At 50.4% G+C, this 21,427-nt stretch overlaps 1 long non-coding RNA gene across 1 annotated transcript in view; it reads left to right on the forward strand.

Annotated features, from left to right (window-relative positions):
• Positions 1 to 21,427, forward strand: part of LOC146821930 (uncharacterized) — a 57,757-nt gene that overhangs the window by 16,605 nt on the left and 19,725 nt on the right. The window contains exon 3 of the long non-coding RNA XR_014962789.1: positions 1,392 to 1,513. This is a non-coding gene — a long non-coding RNA (uncharacterized LOC146821930). The remainder of the gene's footprint in view (positions 1 to 1,391; positions 1,514 to 21,427) is intronic.

Consider the following 21,427-nt stretch of genomic DNA (forward strand, 5'->3'; position numbering starts at 1 on the left):
AGACGACACCTAACTCATCCTCTCCCTATCCAACAAACCCAACACCGCCAGACACAACTTTCAAGAAGGCATGGAAGCCATCGCCAAATGGATAAAAAACAGCTGCCTACAACTAAACACCAACAAAACAGAAGTACTCATCATGGACCCAAACCCCCATGCCTGGAGCGACGCCTGGTGGCCCCCCACCCTCGGAAACCCGCCAACCCCCACGGACCACAAACGCAACCTGGGAATCATCCTGGACTCCGAGCTCAAAATGGACCGCCAGATCAACTCCGTCTCGTCTTCCTGCTTCCACACCCTCCGCCTCCTTTGTAAGACCTTCAAATGGATCCCCCTAGAACACAGAAAGAACGTCACTCATGCCCTGGTCACTAGCAGATTTGACTATGGCAATGCACTCTACGCTGGAATAAACAAAAACCTCACCCACAAGCTACAGAACATCCAGAACGACGCCTCAAGACTGGTCCTGACCTGCCAAAACACTGCCACATCTCCCAGCACCTGCGCACACTCCACTGGCTCCCCGCTGAGGCGAGAATCACCTTCAAGATACTCACCCATGCACACAAGGCCCTCCACGGCACCGGACCAGCATACCTGAACAGTCGACCCAAATGCCACGCACCCCATAGGATCCTACAATCAACGCAGCTCTCCTACTTAGTGGTCCCCCGCACCAGAAAGACCAGATCGGGAGGCCGCTCCTTCTCCTTCCTCGCGGCCAAAGCATGGAATGCCCTTCCGCCTCACCTCAGACAGACAGCATTGCACCGCATCTTTGCTACAAACCTCAAAACCTGCCTCTTCGACAGACCCTCTCCTTGATGGAATGGAACCTGCACCCCCCCACCCCTGGTGCCTTAAGACCCTTACGGGTGAGTATTAGTGCTTTAACAAACTCTTAATTGATTGATTGATTGATTGATTGATTGATTGATTATTTGGACCAGCCTGGTCTCCCAGTGATACCGGAATATTGGAACCCCATTAAGAAGGACTCTAAAAGATGGTAGGCCTCAGCGATATTGGTGACAAAAATGTGCATCATGCTCAAATGTAAACCAAAGACATGCCCAACCCTTGAAAAATAGCTCAGGTAACTAATGACAATAGTATTCCGTTAAATGAATTCATGTAAGCTGTGGATTGCATGCATGTTGTTTGGGGGAAAACTAGAACAAATCCTTGAATCACTCACTGTTGAAATAATGAGAAATATGATTAAAGACTGGGGTACAAATATAATCCATAGGCTGCAAGAGGATTGTTTCACGTCCATTTCCAAACATACATGCCTCAGCCATAGTTATCCGATTATATGGTACAATACACAATACCTCCAAGCTGGATGCTGAAGTGATATATGTTAATGTTGCTTTCAGGTGAATGTGAGTGACTTCATTGAAACCAGCTGGGTATCTCCTGCAACATATACCCCACATCTCCCCCTTCAACAAACCTTCAGATGATTGCTCCCACTCCTATTCTGATATATTTACCTCTGGTGAGTACCTGGCTTGCTCAGCACTGCTTCCCTTTTCCCCCATTTCCCTCATTGCCGGACTATCCCCTTTCCCTTTCACCTCCTCCCATGATGGAAATGACTTACCAAGTCTTAACATCTGCCTAGCATTCCCATGCTCTTCATCTTATGCCTGAGGAAGTACCATTAGCCCTCCCGAAAAAACATTCATCCTACACTACAACTCACACCCATTGGCTTTAAAGCTGAAAAATGAAGCTGGTATTTTACTATGTGTTGCTGGGAGTGGTGATACAATGGTTGTGGTGTTTGTCTCTTATTTGCTGTATTATTACATTACTACTTTGCTATGCTTATTTAAAAATGGTCTGAGCACCCTTTTGGGGATATTTGAAAGGGTAACTTACATTTGTGAATAATTCATACATGTTAGTTTACAGTTACATTTTTGAGTAACTTTAATAACTTTGGCTATTCACAATATCCAAGTGCAAAGTTACTCAAGAGAGTAGTTTTACACATCTCTAACCCCTAAAACAATGGGTAGAGCCACATTTATAAGTGTAAGTTACTACTGCTAAAAAGAAATAGTAGTGAGTCCAAAGCACACATGGCCAGCCAATGATACTGCAACACCCTCCCTTCGGAAATAAAACCCCACAGGAAATATTGTTAAATTAAATGAATTCATTTAAAATAGTTACCAATATAAATATAATACAATTTAATATTAAGCATATATAAAACATTTAACCTATTCCATTTTAATAATACATTCTAACTATAGAATATATCAACAAGAATTTTTCATTTAAAAATTAATATAACATTACATTAAAAACATATTAAAATACTTTTAATTAATTCTATGTTTTACTTTTACCAATTTTGTTTAATTTAGGTAGGATTCTTTTTAATATACCCTTAAGATAAATAGGTTTAATTAAATTTATCATATTTAAATAATCAAATAATTTATCCAAAATTAAGTTAATAGTGCTATTCTTTAGCATAAAAATATTTTACTAACTTTTTTAAAGTATAAAAACCGTTTTTACTTTTCTTTATATTTTACCATATCAAGCTCTCTACCCCGACTGTGTAGTCACCCTATGGTAAAGTATGTTTTTAAGTATTAATGTAAATTATTTTTAGTTATTTATTTCAAATATAAAACAAAAGAAAATGTTAAAGCACTACTAACTACATTTTGAATTAAATCTGTTATTATTCTAGATCTAATAAATTAAGTAAAAAAAATTCTAAAGTTTAAATGATAACTAAGCAATATGTTTTTATTATGCATTAATAAACATTAAAAGTGATGTATAGAATTAAGTAAAAGTAATGTGATTATATTTTAATAAAAATAAATGTTATGTTAATTTTTAAATTCTTCACTGTCTGACTAAAGATCAGCACATTAAGTTTAAAGCTTTATGCAACATGTTTAAAGTCATGCGTCAGACAGGACCGCAGTTCCTGAGGTTGCTGGTTCACTCTTACACTCCCAATCACAAACTACGTTATGGCAGTCAGAATTCAGCATCTATCCCTCAAGTTAAGTTGCCCAGACAAGAAAGGCACTCCTTTGCATGTTATGGTCCCAAAAGTTTGAATTCTCCTCCTCCTGTTTTAAAACTATGCACCTATTTTGTGGGGTTCCTTAAGCTACTGACAACTTGGATATGTATGCTCCAGCCACTTCGTTATCCCTGGGAAGCTGCCTTGGAGCAGCCATGCACTCTATAAATATATTTAACATAACATAAGATAACATAACATAAAATTACATTGTTTTATAAAAAGTGTATTAAAATATGATTGAATTACATATATCTTTTATTTGAAACTTTTTTACATTAAATTATATTTATTTCTATGTTTAACTATTTAAAATATTTTAATTTAACATTCTTTTCTATTGGGTTTTATTTTACGTTCCTACTGCTATTGTTGTCTACGGGAGAGTGTTGCAGAACCAGCCATTGGCCATGTGTGGTGCTGAACATACTCAGTTCTGAGCTGGAGCCCTTTACTACTGCTTTGGGGGTCCTTTTTGGCTGTAGTAACTTTAGAAGTGTAGATTTTGAATAAGAATAGCCTTTCTCATTTGTAGGTGGGGCATGCCCCATACTAAACCCCTTCCTAGCTCTCCCTATCCCTCTTGCAACCCCTCCCATTTAGTGGTAAGTAGTAAATGTACACAGGTGAGGACTCCGCATAGAAACAATTGGAGAGGTGGAAGTGCAGGTGGAGATTTACGCTCATAAGTTTGTAAAACAGTTTGTAGAGATTTAGCAGTACTATTGTAGTACTATTAAATACATTTATTATAGAATACATTTTGTGAATAAGTTGCCACCTGCTGTTAAATAATGGTTAAACCACTGTTTCAATTCTTTGGTCTCCATCATGGGATTTACCTGCCTTTGGTTTACCTGCATCAGGACAGTGCAATTTAATATGTCCTTATGACCCTTTTTTGTTTTTGTTTTTTGCTACGTTTGTTACCTGATAGTGCTGCTGTTTTTGGTTTTGTTTTCTGCTTAGTAAAAAGATAGGCTAGCACATCACCACAAATCGCGTTCACCGCTGAAGCCGCATAAAATTGGCGCTACCCTTATGTCATCCGTAATAGAAAAGTGCACTCAGAGTTACATGTGAAGTGCGCATGTACTGTAATCATGACATTTTCATATGTGTGCTGCTAATGTTCTGTTTTGAGTTATAGTTTATACATGCATTTATGAGAAAAGTTTTTGTTCTGCTTCGTAATGGACATTTATGTAAGAAATGCATTTATTCCATAAAATGAATTATATATGAATTAACTTGATTTAGTTATAACGTGTATTGAAGTTTCATTAGTAAGCTAGACCAAAGGCCTTAAGCCTTAGAAAAATGTGATATGTTTAACCTTTGACATGAATGTTATTTTGGATGTGGTGTTTTTCTTTTTTTTTAGGTGTCTGGTAGGGATCTCTGACATATTATCGAAAGACACATTATCGAACTACACAAATATCGCTTCAAAAATATCGACATCAAAATTATCGACATTGTATACTTAATTAAAAAACTACACTAATATCGACACTACAATATCGTAATACAATTATATCGATCACACAAAAATCGCACACATCAATATCGCAATACTAAATATCGACATAAATAAATAAATATAACACATGTAACAAATATCGATAACCAAAATATAGACATCAATAATATCGTTTTATTTAAATATATCGACAATTCTAATACTAATAAAACCAATACTTTAAACAACATAAATACAATATTTTCCTAAAACATACATTTTCAAATTATATTCTACTTAAACATAAACATAACATTTATAACGATATAAATATTTAACAACATAATAAAAAAACACTGAAATAATTATCACATAGGCATTTCGAACACATTCAAAAAAGTTAAAACACATTATAAACAATCTTTTTCTATATAATTATTTAAAACTCTCCTCCTTTAAAACTAAATATACTCTTACTTAGCATTTTCCATAAAAGGAAACCAATTAAATAAAAAAAATTCAAAACATCCAATAGAAAGGCCACATACAGAAAACAACCAATAACATTCAAGAAACAATTTAAAACCACTATATAAACCAATTAAAACAAGTCTTCTACTGTGCCTTAAACCAAAGCATTGAACGAAGAAGAAACTCTGCTAAACAGAAGAAACCTACATCCTACTACTATTCTAAAAACGTAAGTCAATTATCTTTTCTAACTAAACTGCCAAATTAAACTAAAACACTAATTTATCTTTACTCAAATAAATAACTAACTTATATATTCCATCTCTTTATGTTTCCACTACAGATATTACTCAAAACAGCTAAAGAAAAGATTGAACATTGCCAGAAAGGACTCACTAAAAAAGTAAGTATAATATAAAAAAACTTTCAAAAATATTAATTAAATCCTACTCAAACCCCAAAACATCCTAAACCCCTAAACAAATCCATGTTCTCTTTTTTAAGTTTTTAAAAACCTGTATAAATTAACACCTATAGTCTATACCACTCGGCATGAGGGAAGGCTCCGTTTGCTTAGGGAGAGGTTGGGCTCCTGTATCTTATTTATTAGGGAGGAGGGGCACATCGGAAGAGGGGTAGGGGACGGTGGTACACTGACATGGGGTGGGGGAGGGGGGGGGTAGGGGACTGGGTGGGAAGGTTGTTCCTTCTCCTGAATAATTGGTCTTGATGATAAATGTGTTGTACTTCCTGGACGGGTGGAGGCAGGGGGATGTTTGTTGAGTTGTTGATTTGGAAAACAATAAAAAATGTTTCAACAAAAAAAATATAGTCTATACCAAACAGCAATACCACCCCACTTAAAAAAACTAAAAAAAACAAAACAATATATGTTCTTTAACTTTCAGAGACTACATCAACTAAACAGCATTTTGTCTACAAAGAACATCTTCATTCAAATAGAATCAAAAACACTTGGGCGCCGATCACGATCCTGTAAAAACCGGGTACGAACCGTCGGACGGAGCATATTCTCCGTCCGACGCGTACCCGGTCGTCAAAATCTACCAACATGGAATTACGATTCGCACGGAAACACCATTTCCGTACGAATCGTACAAAACCCCGACCGACGAAAATAATCATACAAATGCGATCCGGGAAAGCGCCGAGCTGACGTCGGGACGCTCGCAGCCTGCCATTCACAAACCAGGAATTACGATTCGCACCAACGTCATCCCGCACGGTGAATATTTTCCGGCAGTCAAAAACTGCCGGGAAATCAGGACGACGCGAACAAGGAGTACCAGTACGCGACGGACAGACAGGACGAGGCGAACAAGGAGTACCCCTACGCGACGGACAGACAGGACGAGGCGAACAAGGAGTACCAGTACGCGACGGACAGACAGGACGAGGCGAACAAGGAGTACCCCTACGCGACGGACAGACAGGACGAGGTGAACAAGGAGTACCCGTACGCGACAGACAGACATGGACCCGAACCTACGTGTCATCCCGGCCCTCATAGCAGTCCACCTCCTCTACAGGTTACGATGCAGACGCCGCAGAAGGTCAGAACAACAAAGGGAGGGGGGAAAGGGGGGGGGGCAGGACCAGGGGCAGGCCACAAAACCCCCACCATAGTCACACAGCACACATGCCCTGGACATACCTGACCCTCAGGCCCTGGTCACTACGAGGGGGTGGGGGCGTGTCCAGCTAAGCCAGCGACCGCCACAACGGAAGTTCATGACGACGCGAACCGGCAACACAACCAGACAGGTACGTCCCGTACCCACGCCTTAAGAGCGTGGGTACGAGTCGTACCACGCCCACACCTACGTCACCCCAACAATGGCGGGACGGCTCGTACCCACGTGGCAAAGGCCTGGGTACGGCCCGCACAAGCATCACATAGCGTGGGGACGGATATGTACGGACCGTACCCCCACCCCGTATGCATGGAGCGTACCCCCATGCCAACAGTGTAAGTACGACACGTCCCCCCACCCGCGTACGTATGGAGCGTACCCCCACCCCAACAGTGTAAGTACGACCCGTACCCTCACCCGTGTACGTATGGAGCGTACCCCCACCCCAACAGTGTAAGTACGACCCGTACCCTCACCCGTGTACGTATGGAGCATACCCCCACCCCAACAGTGTAAGTACGACCCGTACCCTCACCCGCGTATGTATGGAGCGTACCCCCACCCCAACAGTGTAAGTAAGACCCGTACCCTCACACGCGTACGTATGGAGCGTACCCCCTACCCCAACAGTGTAAGTACGACCCGTACCCTCACCCGCGTACGTATGGAGCGTACCCCCACCCCAACAGTGTGTGTACGACCCGTACACTCACCCGCGTACGTATGGAGCGTACCCCCCATCCCACCAGTGTGTGTACGACCCGTACCCACACCCGCGTACGTATGGAGCGTACCCCCAACCCCAACAGTGTGTGTACGACCTGTACACTCACCCGCGTACGTATGGAGCGTACCCCCATCCCACCAGTGTAAGTACGACCCGTACCCACACCTGCGTACGTATGGAGCGTACCCCCAACCCCAACAGTGTAAGTACGACCCGTACCCTCACCCGCGTACGTATAGAGCGTACCCCCACCCCAACAGTGTCAGTACGACACGTCCCCCCACCCGCGTATGCAAGGAGCGTACCCTCCATGCCAACAGTGTAAGTACGACACGTCCCCCCACCCGCGTATGCAAGGAGCGTACCCCCCATGCCAACAGTGTAAGTACGACACGTCCCCCCACCCGCGTACGTATGGAGCGTACCCCCACCCCAACAGTGTAAGTACGACCCGTACCCACACCCGCGTACGTATGGAGCGTACCCCCAACCCCAACAGTGTGTGTACGACCCGTACACTCACCCGCGTACGTATGGAGCGTACCCCCATCCCACCAGTGTAAGTACGACCCGTACCCACACCCGCGTACGTATGGAGCGTACCCCCAACCCCAACAGTGTAAGTACGACCCGTACCCTCACCCGCGTACGTATAGAGCGTACCCCCACCCCAACAGTGTAAGTACGACCCGTACCCCACCCGCGTATGTATGGAGCCGACTCCCACCCCAACAGTGTAAGTACGAACCGTACCCCCATGGAGCGAACCCACACACGTGTATGTACTAAGCGTACATATTGTTAAATAGGAGGGGTGTGTGCCTATCAGTCCCAGCAGTGCCCAGAGGCAGGAGGGGTGGGTGCAGAGTCCTCCCAGCAGTGCCCAGACGCAGGAGGGGTGGGTGCAGAGTCCACCCAGCAGTGCCCAGAGACAGGAGGGGTGGGTGCAGAGTCCTCCCAGCAGAGCCCAGAGACAGGAGGGGTGTGTGCAGAGTCCTCCCAGCAGTGCCCAGACACAGGAGGGGTGTGTGCAGAGTCCTCCCAGCAGTGCCCAGAGACAGGAGGGGTGGGTGCAGAGTCCTCCCAGCAGTGCCCAGACAGGAGGGGTGGGTGCAGAGTCCTCCCAGCAGTGCCCAGACGCAGGAGGGGTGGGTGCAGAGTCCACCCAGCAGTGCCCAGAGACAGGAGGGGTGGGTGCAGAGTCCTCCCAGCAGTGCCCAGACACAGGAGGGGTGGGTGCCTAACACCCCCAGCAGTGCCCAGACAGAGGAGGGGTGGGTGCAGAGTCCTCCCAGCAGAGCCCAGAGACAGGAAGGGTGGGTGCAGAGTCCTCCCAGCAGTGCCCACAGACAGGAGGGGTGGGTGCAGAGTCCTCCCAGCAGTGCCCAGAGTCAGGAGGGGTGTGTGCCTATCACTCCCGGCAGTGCCCAGAGACAGGAGGGGTGTGTGCAGAGTCCTCCCAGCAGAGCCCAGAGACAGGAGGGGTGTGTGCAGAGTCCTCCCAGCAGTGCCCAGACACAGGAGGGGTGTGTGCAGAGTCCTCCCAGCAGTGCCCAGAGACAGGAGGGGTGGGTGCAGAGTTCTCCCAGCAGTGCCCACAGACAGGAGAGGTGTGTGCAGAGTCCTCCCAGCAGAGCCCAGACACAGGAGGGGTGGGTGCAGAGTCCTCCCAGCAGTGCCCAGAGACAGGAGGGGTGGGTGCAGAGTCCTCCCAGCAGAGCCCAGAGACAGGAGGGGTGGGTGCAGAGTCCTCCCAGCAGTGCCCAGACACAGGAGGGGTGTGTGCAGAGTCCTCCCAGCAGAGCCCAGACACAGGAGGGGTGGGTGCAGAGTCCGCCCAGGAGTGCCCAGAGACAGGAGGGGTGGGTGCAGAGTCCTCCCAGCAGAGCCCAGACACAGGAGGGGTGGGTGCCTAACACTCACAGCAGTGTCCATGAAACGCAAAGGGTGGAGTAGCCACAGATATCATGCCCACAAATGTCAGTCAGGTGCACAAAGACCCTGCAGTACATGTACCACATGTGTGCGAGGCTGGGAGTATACGCATGCATAGCGCAGAAAAGAAAACATGTACACATGAAGTCATGTCAATAGTCCACACACACAAGTACTATGACTACCAAGGATGCCACGAATGATGCAGGTGGAGACATCGCTCAGCATGCATGTGCAAAGTAGAAGGAGTCTGTCACACACCCAGCTGATGTAGACACAGCTCAGCACCACATATTGGGAACACCCTGCAGGGAAGATGTCAGGGTACACAGAGGAAGGAATACACGGTGGTACAATTCCACCATGCAGCAACTGCGTACATGGACAGAGAAACCTAGCTAACACCGTGTGATGGCACACAGATACCAGGGTCCCCCCTATGACCAGCACACTACTACATTTCCCACACAACCAACACATGATCACCACCCAAAATCATGTAGCAGCCCCACCAACAGCAATATCAGAAAAGCAGTAGTGTTCAAAGGAAACAAAAATGGCTTTAATCAGCATTTTCTTAAAGTGTTTGTTCTTAGAAAGTTCAATAGTAACAAAGCCCATAGGGCAGTCCAGAAGTCACAGCTGGATGGGGGACACAGTGGGATGCGTGTCCCCTAGCTTGCCTGCACAGTTACAAGTCGTCGTCTTCCACAGGGGTGAGGGCATCATGTGGGGGGGGAAGGAACAGGCACCGCAGGGACAGGAGGGCAAAGGGTAGGCGAATTGGGTGCAGGGATGGAGGACTCCACCACAGGGGGTGGGGCAGGGCCAAAGGTGGATTCTAGGAGCGCGCTGCACACCTTGGCAAGGTCCTCCAGGGACTCCCCTGCACCCGAAGGAACCACAGGCCCCAAGGAGGGGGGGGTCAGAGGGATGGGTCGCAGCGCCACTGGGGGTGGGTGTGGACAGGGGGGGGGGGACTCAAGCACCCTGACCGGGGACTTCCTTGACCGCTTGCGGGGTGGTGTCAATGTGGGGCTCAGGGACAGAGCGGCCATGAACGAGTCTTTGGGGGAGATGTGGCCAGGAGAGCTGAGGGGAGGGGATTTGGAGGGAGTGGATTGGGTGGAATGCGGACTCCCACTCTGGCTGCGTGTCACACGTTTGCCCCCTGACCCAGTGGGTGTGCCTACTACACCCTGTGTGTGCGTGTCAGGAGGTGTGCGGCGGACCTTCCCTGCTGGTGTGGTGCCTGTGTGTGTTGTGGTGGGTGCATGCTGATGTCTGGGTGTATGTGGGACAGGTATGGGAGTGGGAGGTGTGGAAGGGGCAGGGGTAGGGGGTGGGACGTAGCGCTGCAGGAGACCCACTGCTGCAGTCAGTGTCGAGTCTATTGACCTCAACAAGTTGCGTTGGTCAGCCTGCGATGAATGAATGCCCTCCAAGTATGCCTCCATGTTGTTGAGGACCTGGCTGTGGGCATGGAGGACATTAAGGATCGCAGTCTGACCAACCTGCAACTGCCGCTGGATGTCCACAGACTCGGCATTGGCGGCAGCAGTGGAGACAGGGGCAGGGGGTGAGGTGCCTGGCAGGAAGGAGACATGCGGTGACCGGGCACGCTGGGAAGGGACACGAGCACGTGGGAGGCGGCTGATGCCAATGGAGGGGGCGATGCGAGATGTAGGGCTGCTGTCAGATGGTGGTGCAGCCACCGCCCACTCGGAGAGATCACCCTCGGACCCGTCAGCTTCATACTCTGTTGTGCCAGTCGACAGGTCCCCGGGTTCACTCTCCTCCGCCTCAGGCCCACTCGATGTGCCAGCCGCGATTTCACCGCTGGCACTGGTGCTCGGTCCCTCTGCGCCGTCTGTGTCCATGTCTCCCTCCGTGTCCCCCGACGATGCTGTGGGCAGGGTGAAGAGACAGAAATTAATCATACACCTGTATACATATGTCACATGAGTCCAATCTACTTAGGTTACAGTGCATAGCCTGAAACAAAAGAAGAGTTACAACTACTAAACAAGGTACATATGTAGGCCCTGCAAGACACAGTTGTTTGACCCACCATGCCACCGGAAAACTATGGAGAGCATGACACAATAGCAAATGAGATGACATGGAATGTTGACTGAGGAGCAAGACAATCCAGCACTGCATCTGCACCACACAGCGTGGCAGGAAATAGGGATGAGCAGGGACCATAGGCAGGTACTAGAGGCACATGCAGCATAGGTAATACTGATAACATGCCCACCCTGACTGGCACACTGCACCTTGAGTGTATGTCCAGGCAAACATCACACACTGGCCAGTCCTGGCAAGGAGATTTCAGGTCTTGACATGTCGGCCATGGCCGCACCACCCACCCCCTACATGAGACAAATCTATGGAGACACAGGAAGCACGTACATCTCTTAGTCTGGGTGAAATACACATGGGATGTGAAAATTCTATATTGGACACAAAATACCCAAGGTGCGCCTGTCCAAATAAGCATGTACAAATGGGCATCATGAGATGATTGTAACAAGACACACAGGCAATGGCCACCATGAGTATGTACTGGGAAAATCTGGTCAGGCGGACAGTGGACACTTGTACTACATTTCACGTCAATATACATGGTGCCAGGGGACACTGGCACAGAGCACAACCTATGCTGTAGACACAGAGATTGTCGACATTTTCGGATTACACACATGAGACCTAGGAAAATATGCCCCTGGGGACAGTAGTGGCCACACAACTCCATGCTCCTGAATGGGAATGACTGCAACACACGCTAACATCCCTGCACTATGCGTACCGCACACTCATGCACATCATGTCACAGGCCACCACATAGGACATGCGTGCTGGAAGGCCTCGCACTTGAGAGATTAACTCCCATGTCTGGACTCAGCATTAGTGCCAACTGACATGGAACCCACAAGTCCAGAACGGGACAGGGCACAGGCAAGGTCCCAATACCTGTTACACACCACCCCCACACATGATTCTGCAGGCATAGTACACGTGGAGAAGGTGCCAGGCTACATAACCTTGTGACGGAGTGACTACACACAGACCAGGGAACACATTGCAAGGAGGGGAAGGGAGGCAGGAGAGCACTGCAACACTGTGGGTAACAGGATCCGCACAGCACCATAAAACCCTGGCAGTGTACCCATGGAACAGTGCACGTACAAATGCTGGTGAAACACAACAAACACACATGTACCTACCCCCTTGCTGCTGCTGCATCTCCTGTAGGCGCCTGTCCAAGTCTGGAAAGACCACCGCCAGCACACGCTTGTGGATGTGGGAGAGACGGCGGCGCCCGCGGTTCTTATGGCTCTCAGGTGAGTCCCCCAGCAGGACCCGTGCGATCCTCCGCGTCCAGCACCGGATATCCTGCCAGCATTTCCTCACCTGGGACAGGCGCCGCCTCTGACCATCCGCACTCCTCACGGCGCTGACGGCGTCCAGCCAAATCTGCTCCTTGGCAGAGGCGTCTACCTGTGAGGATGAACAAGTGACACTACATCAATACACCTGGCACTTGTCACAGAGACACAGATTAGAACACATTTGCTGTTTACAACAAGGCATAGTATGCATCCAACGCATTGGACCTTTGTCATAGGGACATGATCCTCTGGGGAAGGCCAAAAGCAGTACGTGCCATTGAAAGGACACAGGTGGAATGAGGGCAACTACACAATCAATGATCCAGGCTCACACTGTGCATCACACCCCCCCCTCCTGTCTCTGGGCACTGCTGGGAGTGATAGGCACCCACCCCTCCTGTCTCTGGGCACTGCTGGGAGGACTCTGCACCCACCCCTCCTGTGTCTGGGCACTGCTGGGAGTGATAGGCACCCACCCCTCCTGTCTCTGGGCACTGCTGGGGGGACTCTGCACACACCCCTCCTGTCTCTGGGCACTGCTGGGAGTGATAGGCACCCACCCCTCCTGTCTCTGGGCACTGCTGGGGGGACTCTGCACACACCCCTCCTGTCTCTGGGCACTGCTGGGAGGACTCTGCACACACCCCTCCTGTCTCTGGGCACTGCTGGGAGTGATAGGCACCCACCCCTCATGTCTCTGGGCACTGCTGGGGGGACTCTGCACACACCCCTCCTGTCTCTGGGCACTGCTGGGAGTGATAGGCACCCACCCCTCCTGTCTCTGGGCACTGCTGGGAGACATCAGGCATTCCCACCCCTGGGACCCCCCCTACAGTACATGGCATGTGGGTCACACCTGGACACAATGCCAGAAGTCACAGTCACGAAAAAGGGGCACAGTCTGTGCCAGTGGACACTACACTCACCTGATAACCTGGTCGCCCATACAGCATGGGGTACTGTGGGAGGATCACATCCACCAAAGCCATGTTCTCCTCCAGGGTGAATGGCTGTGACCTCTCCACAGCCCTTGACATGGTTCCAGGGAATCAGTAGCAGCAGCTGGGTCGTGGAATACAGAGATGTGCAGGCAAGTGCTCCCTCACGGGACCTGGCTGCCTTATATCTGCCTTGCTGGCCCATTTCATTCACAGGAGTGTAGAGTGATTGGTCACTCACATTTGCATCCTATGTTTCCTCCAATCCCTTCAAACCTAGCAGTCAGTGGGTTCTTATTCTGTTTTTTTCGTCAGCATGATGTCAACCCCACAAACACATTGCAACAATGTAGATTCATTCCAACTGACTTCTGCTGTGCACCTTCCAGAACAAAATCAAACTTAAAACTTGGTCTCCATGACAACCAGCATGCATGTAGGCCTTAATACTTGTCCCCCATGTGTCCCCTATGTAATTTGGAGCTTCACACACAGGTACGGTGCGTTCCGGCGCCCTAGGGCACCCCAAATGCATAGCAACGGCCCGTACACACGCCTGTACGCTCCCTATCACTATGGGTGTCCTCGCGTATGCGTACTCGTAGTGGTACGGCCCATACACACGCCTGTACGCTCACTATCACTATGGGTACGCATACGCGAGAACACCCATAGTGATAGTGAGCGTACAGGCGTGTGTACGGTCCGTACCACTACGAGTACGCATACGCGAGGACACCCATAGTGATGGGGAGCGTACAGGCGTGTGTACGAGCCGTACCACTACGAGTACGCATACGCGAGGACACCCATTGTGGTATGGCTCGTACACACGCCTGTACGGTCCCCATCACTATGGGTGTCCTCGTGTATGCGTACTCGTAGTGGTACGGACCGTACACACGCCTGTACGCTCACTATCACTATGGGTGTTCTCGCATATGCATACCCATAGTGATAGTGAGCGTACAGGTGTGTGTACGGGCCGTACCACTACGAGTACGCATACGCGAGGACACCCATAGTGATACGGGAAGGTACACAGGCCCTCTTAGCAGTAGTACGGTGTTTTTCACACATCACAGTGGTGACAGGCAGCACACAGGAAGGGATAGGGCTGACATACTTGTCCATGGATGGACATCAAGGCATTGTCTGGCCAGTACTACATGTGTGGGGCACAGGTGTGAAAGGGTGTGATGTGGCACAATACTCCTGAGTGGAGAAGGCACCAGATTTATGATGAGATGTGTACATATGTAATGTGCGACGGTGCAATGTGTGCCAGGCATGCCCTTGACTCCTTTGACATGTGTGCATGTCGTACTGCACACTTGGCATGAGCGTCACTGGCATGGCATGGACACCAACTCACGGAAGTGTCCCCTGAGGCCCGGTACAGGGGTTACCACACCTGACATGTCACTACCCACGGTGCACGATGTGACTATGTCATGTATGTGTGGGGGGTTCACATTAGGTAGATGTTTGAGCTCCCTCAAAAGCTGCAGCCGTTGCAGCAACCAACATGTGTCTGTGTGTAGATGGCCATGGCACACTGTTACGCACACCAGGCCACATGTGGTCTCGGATGTGAGGTGCGTATGTATGCATGGGACACGGTTTTGCGTAACAAGGACATGCCTGCATCCTCTCTATGAATGTGTGGTGAGTCATCACATGTGCACCTTCATGGCAAGGTGTGTGGGCTGTCCTAGTGTAATGTCATGTGACCTGTGGCTCTAGTGTTCCGCTACCAGTCTCTGCAATAGACATCCTACTACTACTGATGTGTGGGTGTATGTCACTCCTGTCTTGCGTCTGGCTGTTCACTTGCACTGGGACACAGCTAATCCCATGCCATGGCATGTGGAGGTTCTCAATCTGCATGTGTCGCTGGGTCTTGGGAGGAGTGTCACCTGCCAGCCATACGTGTCCAGGGCATGTGGCACATACCTCACTCTGTATGTAGCATATGTGTATAGACAGATTAACATGTGCTCAGGGCAAATTATTTGTTGAAGTGGTGCACTCACTCCTCCTTGTCATTTCCAATTTCCTGCAGAGCGCCGCCTCTTCCCCGAGCAATTCCGGACTTGGCTGACATGCGGGAGAATGATCGTATCCGGTGCTACCGCTTCCCCCAACGGTTGATTCTGGAGTTGACGGCGAGACTGGCACCACACCTGCAACCGCTGCACAGGTATCCTACGGCACTGACACCCAAGCTGAAGGTAATGGCAGCCCTACATTTTCTAGCCACGGGTACCTTTCAAAATACCATAGCTCATGTTGGTGGCATGTCCCAGAGCATGTTCTGCCGTGTGCTGCATGATTTCTTAGAGGCCATGTTGATTCACCTGGATGAGTTTATCCATTTCCCAACCCCTGAAATGTTGACTGGGGTCAAGCGTGGATTCTATGCCCTAGGAGGGATGCCCCATGTCATTGGGTCCATAGATGGGACACATGTAGCTTTGGTACCACCACACGCACAGGAGGTAGCGTTCCGCAATCGCAAGCACTACCACTCCATCAATGCCCTTGTGGTGTGTCTGTCCAACATGGTGATTTCACATGTCTGTGCTCGTTTCCCAGGATCAGCACACGATGCCTACATCATGAGGCGTAGCAGGATGCCTGAAATGATGACGCAGCTGCGCAACGAACGAGCATGTGTTGTTGGTGGGTACACTCTGTCTGTCCTGTATTTAGCGTTGACTTCCAGCACGACCGCTTCTCCTGTTCTAACGATGTCCATGTGCTTCCCATGTAGGGGACGCTGGCTATCCCAACATGCCATGGCTGATCACACCTTTCCGCAACCCCATCACGCCGGCCCAGCTCCGCTACAACACTGCCCATGGCCGGACAAGGCGAGTGATAGAGAGGACGTTTGGCCTGCTGAAGAGCCGATTCAGGTGCCTACACAAGACCGGCGGCGCACTCCCATATGCCCCGGCGAAGGTCTGCAAAATCTTCATGGTCTGCTGCATGCTGCACAACATGGCAGTTGAGAAAGCTGTGCCACTCATCCTGGATCAAGATGACGAGGACCATCCACCCGTGGAGGACGAAGGGCTTGGCAATGGGGCTAGTGATGTGGAGGATGTGGAGCCGCAAGAGGACATCCGGACTCGGCTCATACGCGACTTCTTTGCTTAGTGGTGAGTACCAGTGTCTGAGTGTGCATGCATTGGTCCCCGTGTGGCATGTGTTGTGATGTGTCTCCACCTGCATGTATGCCACGTGAGTCAGAGGTGTGTGTGGGTGTGTCACTGGAGTGATGGTGCCAGTGATGGTTGTATTTCCCCAGTCATAATTGTGACCTAGCATGTTGTCATCCATACATGTGTCGAGTAAATGCACATAAAAGTGGCTGTGCTTCTTGTGTCTGACTGCTTGTGTGTCTCTCTTCCCCAGGTACTTGCGCATGCCGTCTGCTGGTTGCATTGTTGTGGCACTGCTATTCCTCATGGACATGTCATCGTGTGCTGACTCAGCGTTACAGGCACGGACAAGTTTTGAAGTCTCCTTAGGGTAAGGGATGCATCAGGGGTGTATTGGGTGTGGCAGTTGTTCACGATGTATGCACACTGCCCCTGTGGATGTTTGGTTCCTCTGCAGACATGTCGCATCACCATGGTGCACATGACATGCAGCTGGGTACACCTGAATAGATGGTCAAACTTGTTGACAGTCATCAGTGATGGGATGGTGGATTGTGATGATGGCATCAATGTGTGTTACACTGCCCTCGGACACATACGGTTTGCATTGGGTTGACATGCTGTGGGACTTCCACTTCAGCTGATCAATGGTGTATGGCAGGCTCTCCGTGAGCAGCTGTGGGTGTTCAGCTGTGAGCCGACGCTTGTGTGCCAGTTCCATGGCTCTCACGCATTTGTGCTGCAGAAGGGGGGTGCCAGTGTTGGACCCACATGTTACTCCACATGAAGTGTTCATGTGTACTTCAAGTTGCAATCCTGAAAACATGACTAATAAAGGTGTCCCTAGGCCTCCAAGGTGCCTCTTCTCAGTCAATGCTGGTGTGTTGCCACGGTGCATCCAGCATGTCTGGCATGGTTTTCCCTGATAGTGGCTATGTGTCTATGTGTCGAGTAGCAAGATGCAAGCTGTGTGTGTGGGATGTGACTGTGTATCGTGCATGATGTCCATGACTGTGTGGGTATTGTGACATGTGCCATCCCCATGCATCCAACGTTGGCCAGGCCCCCATTAGGTGCATCCACCGGACTCAAGCTTGCAGTACATGGTTCTGCCACCTGTCTACACATACCTGGGTGCCCCCCAGGACACTGGACATGATCCCTGACCTCTGCGCATGACTGTTGCTGTACTCAATATGTCTGTCAGCACGGTTGTGCGGCCACCCCCTCAGCTGGTTGGGCCCATCACGAGTGTGTATGGTGCTCCATGTCTGTCTTGCCTAATACACTGTGACCCGTGTGTCCTGTGCCAGACTCATGCCCCAGGGTGTGGATGGTTGAAGTCAATAGAGAACTCAGGCATGGTTAGACTTTACAAGACACATGTAAGGTAATAATGCAAAAGGTAGGCATCTTCTCTTTATGGTGTAACTTTTTATTTTGGTGGGGGTGGGAGGGGGGTATGACATGAGGGGCTTTCCGGGTGTTTGGAATCCAAAGTTCAGTAGGGGAGTTGGTGTCCTTGCCATTGGAAATCCTCAGAGTCCATGCCACAGTCTTTGTCAACATTGGTCAGACAGTGACCAGCAAGGCCATGTGGCAGAGAATGTCTTTTGATGCTGTGATGCTGTGATGCTGTTGCTCCAGTGGGCCAGGCACCAGGCCAGGTGTCCTGGGAGATGGTGATGTAGCGCCGACCCTCACGGTCTTTTCCGTGGACGACCCGCCCTCCTGCGGGGACCCTCAGAAGCAGGCCGTGACGACGTCTGGGATGCTCCATCGGATGTTTCCTCCTCATTCCTGATCCCTCCCTGTGGGTGGTGATGTTCTCCGCCTTCTGGCACAGGGAGGGTTGCCCATGTTGTCGGCCATCCGACGGAGTGTATCGTGAATTCCCGTGTACGCCGTCACAAGCTCAGCCTGTCCGTCCTCCATCCTCCGTTGGTGTTGCAGTAGACAGGCATGTAGCTCCGCATGTTGCTGGGCCTGCTGGGTCTTGATCCCCTCGAGGACGGACACAACCTGGGCCAGGCCGGTGGTGTCCTGCCGGTATGTGTCCAGGATGTTTCGGACATGGGAAAATACCGGGTCCCCAGCCCACTGGTCAGGCTGGCGCCTCCGCCGTCCTCCACTCCCACCACCCCTGCCCACTTGCACCTGGCCTGCCCTTGTTGGCACATCGGGTCTCCGGGACCCCTGAGGGGTGGCATTGGCGTTGTCGCCTGCCTCCTCCTGGGTGCCCGGGACACCGTGTCCCTCCTGGCCAGCCTGGCTGCTTTGTGGTGGTGGGGCAGGGATCCTGGGTGTCTCCTGGGATGTGGCAGGAGTGGGGGTGGTGGTTGGCCCCGTTGTACCTGACGCAGGTGCTGCAGGTCGTTGGACACCAGAGGGGCCAGGTTGGTCGGGGTCGTCCACAGAGTGGTGAGAGTCATCGCTGCCGGTGGGATCGGCCTCCAACAGAGCCGAGACAATGTTAATTTAGGTCCATGCAACATCCATGTTTCATCAGTTTCAAAGTTGGAACATTTCCTCTGGGAATTTGGATCTGTCTGGCATTCCAATCACAGTGCACTTGTGCATGGGTGTGTCCCTTGGGCACAGGTTTGGCGCCTTTAACTATGTGTGGCACAGTCTTTCTTGCTGCGTCAAGTGTGACTGCAGTCAGCAGTGGAGTGGGCAGGTGTGGCGAGCCGTGCATTGGCGCCTTCCGTGTTGCACTGTACGTGGGCACATGAAGTAGTTACACACACTTCAATGATGCAGGTAGCTGTCGTTGTGCTCGTGCACAGGTTGTGACATGGCCCTGTGTTTAGCCATGGAGGAGAGGGGGGGTGCTGGCACTGGCCACCCTTGTCTACATGCACGCAGTCCACCTGCTGACGAGCAGACATTCCCACACACCAAAGGACTGATTTGCTCTCCCTGTGTCTCCCTCCCTCTCTGTCCCCCTCTCCCTCCCTCTCTGTCCCCCTCTCCCTCCCTCTGTGTGTCAGCCTCCTCCCTCTGTCCGTCTCCCTGTGTCTCCCTCCCTCTCTGTCCCCCTCTCCCTCCCTCTCTGTCCCCCTCTCCCTCCCTCTGTGTGTCAGCCTCCTCCCTCTGTCCGTCTCCCTGTGTCTCCCTCCCTCTCTGTCCCCCTCTCCCTCCTTCTCTCTCCCCCTTTCCCTCCCTCTGTGTGGTCAGCCTCTGTTACCTCAGCCCAGCTTCCTGGGCACACACTGTTAGCAGATCTTTGAATGGCCCTTGGCTTGTTGATGTGAGTTTGTTTCTGATCTCCAGGCACCCATTGGGTGTAGTGTGTGTCTCTGCGCTGCTGCTGTGGTGGTGTGTGCTGCCACTCTTTCACAATGTTGGCTGTTCATTAGCTGCTGTCATGTGCAAAACAGTCCCTTCACCCCCATGTGTTGATGCAAGGCGTCCGCCATTTGCTGGCAAGTCTTTCCTGTGTGGGGACACAGTGTTTGTCTGGCTGTGACCTAGGCCATATGGGCAGAGGGCATTGTTGTCTGCTTCTGAGTTGCACTGTGTGAATTTTGGGGCCCACCCTCCCGCCATCCGGGTTACCGTGTCATGTGTTGGTGTCTTCTGTGGCCTGTGACTTGACATTGTCCAGCTGGGTGCATGGGGCATGGTGGCGGCAGTGGCATGTGCGTGTTCATGGAGTGTGGTTGAGTCATGCGATAGCTTGGGGTGGTTGCGTGCCTGATTGTGAGTATGGTTGTGGATGACGTTGCCCCCATGTGAGGTGCGTTGTTTGGCTACTCACCCGGGTCTCGGAGTCCTCCTAATCCCTCCACTGTCTCCACCGGCAGTATGGCCATCACCCTCTCCTCCCAGGGATGGTAGTGTACGGGTCTGCGGGACGGCCCTCCTCCAGTGGCGTTGGCCTGGTTGTGTTCATCCAGCATCTTGGCTCGGACCCTCCTCCGCAGATCGTACCACCTGGCTTGGCATTCCTGCTTGTTCCTTCTGGTGTCCGCAACAGCATTCACAGCATCGACGATGGTCTGCCACATGGCTGTTTTTTCTGACATGCTGGTCTGTCTGACCAAGGTTCCAAAGAGCTGTGGCTCGACTCTGAGGATTTCATCGTCAAGGACCTCCAACTCTCGGTTGCTGAACTTTGGATTCTTGTTAGTGGGCATGGTGAGGGGTGTGGGTGTGGATGGTGGGGGGGGGTGTGTGTGGATGGTTGTGGGTGTGTGTGTGTGGTTGTACAGGTGTGTGTGTGAATGTGATGAGGGTGTGTTTGAGAAGGTGGTTGTGTGAAGTTGTGCAAGTGTAAGGTGTGGTGAAGCTTGTAGTTTGGTGCTGTAGGTTGTCTGTGGGGTCTGGCAGCAGTGAGTCTGTTGCAAAGGCTCATGGTTTGTGTGTGTGGGCCCTTTTTATTGGTCCATTGGTGGGTGTGGCTGTGTTTGAACTTTGGGTGGGTGTGTTATAAGGAGTGGTGGTGTTTTGGGCCTCTGTTTGTTTTTGGCTATTGCAGGTCAGTGAATGTGTTGTTTTGGTAGTTGTTGGACATGTTTTGTGGCTTTGTGCCATTCGAATGGTGTATTATTGTGTCGTTTTGGTTTTTCCTGGTTGTGTACATGCGTTTTTTG

The sequence above is a fragment of the Triturus cristatus genome, chromosome 6 (genome assembly GCF_964204655.1).
Source record: "Triturus cristatus chromosome 6, aTriCri1.1, whole genome shotgun sequence".
Lineage (NCBI taxonomy): Eukaryota > Metazoa > Chordata > Amphibia > Caudata > Salamandridae > Triturus > Triturus cristatus.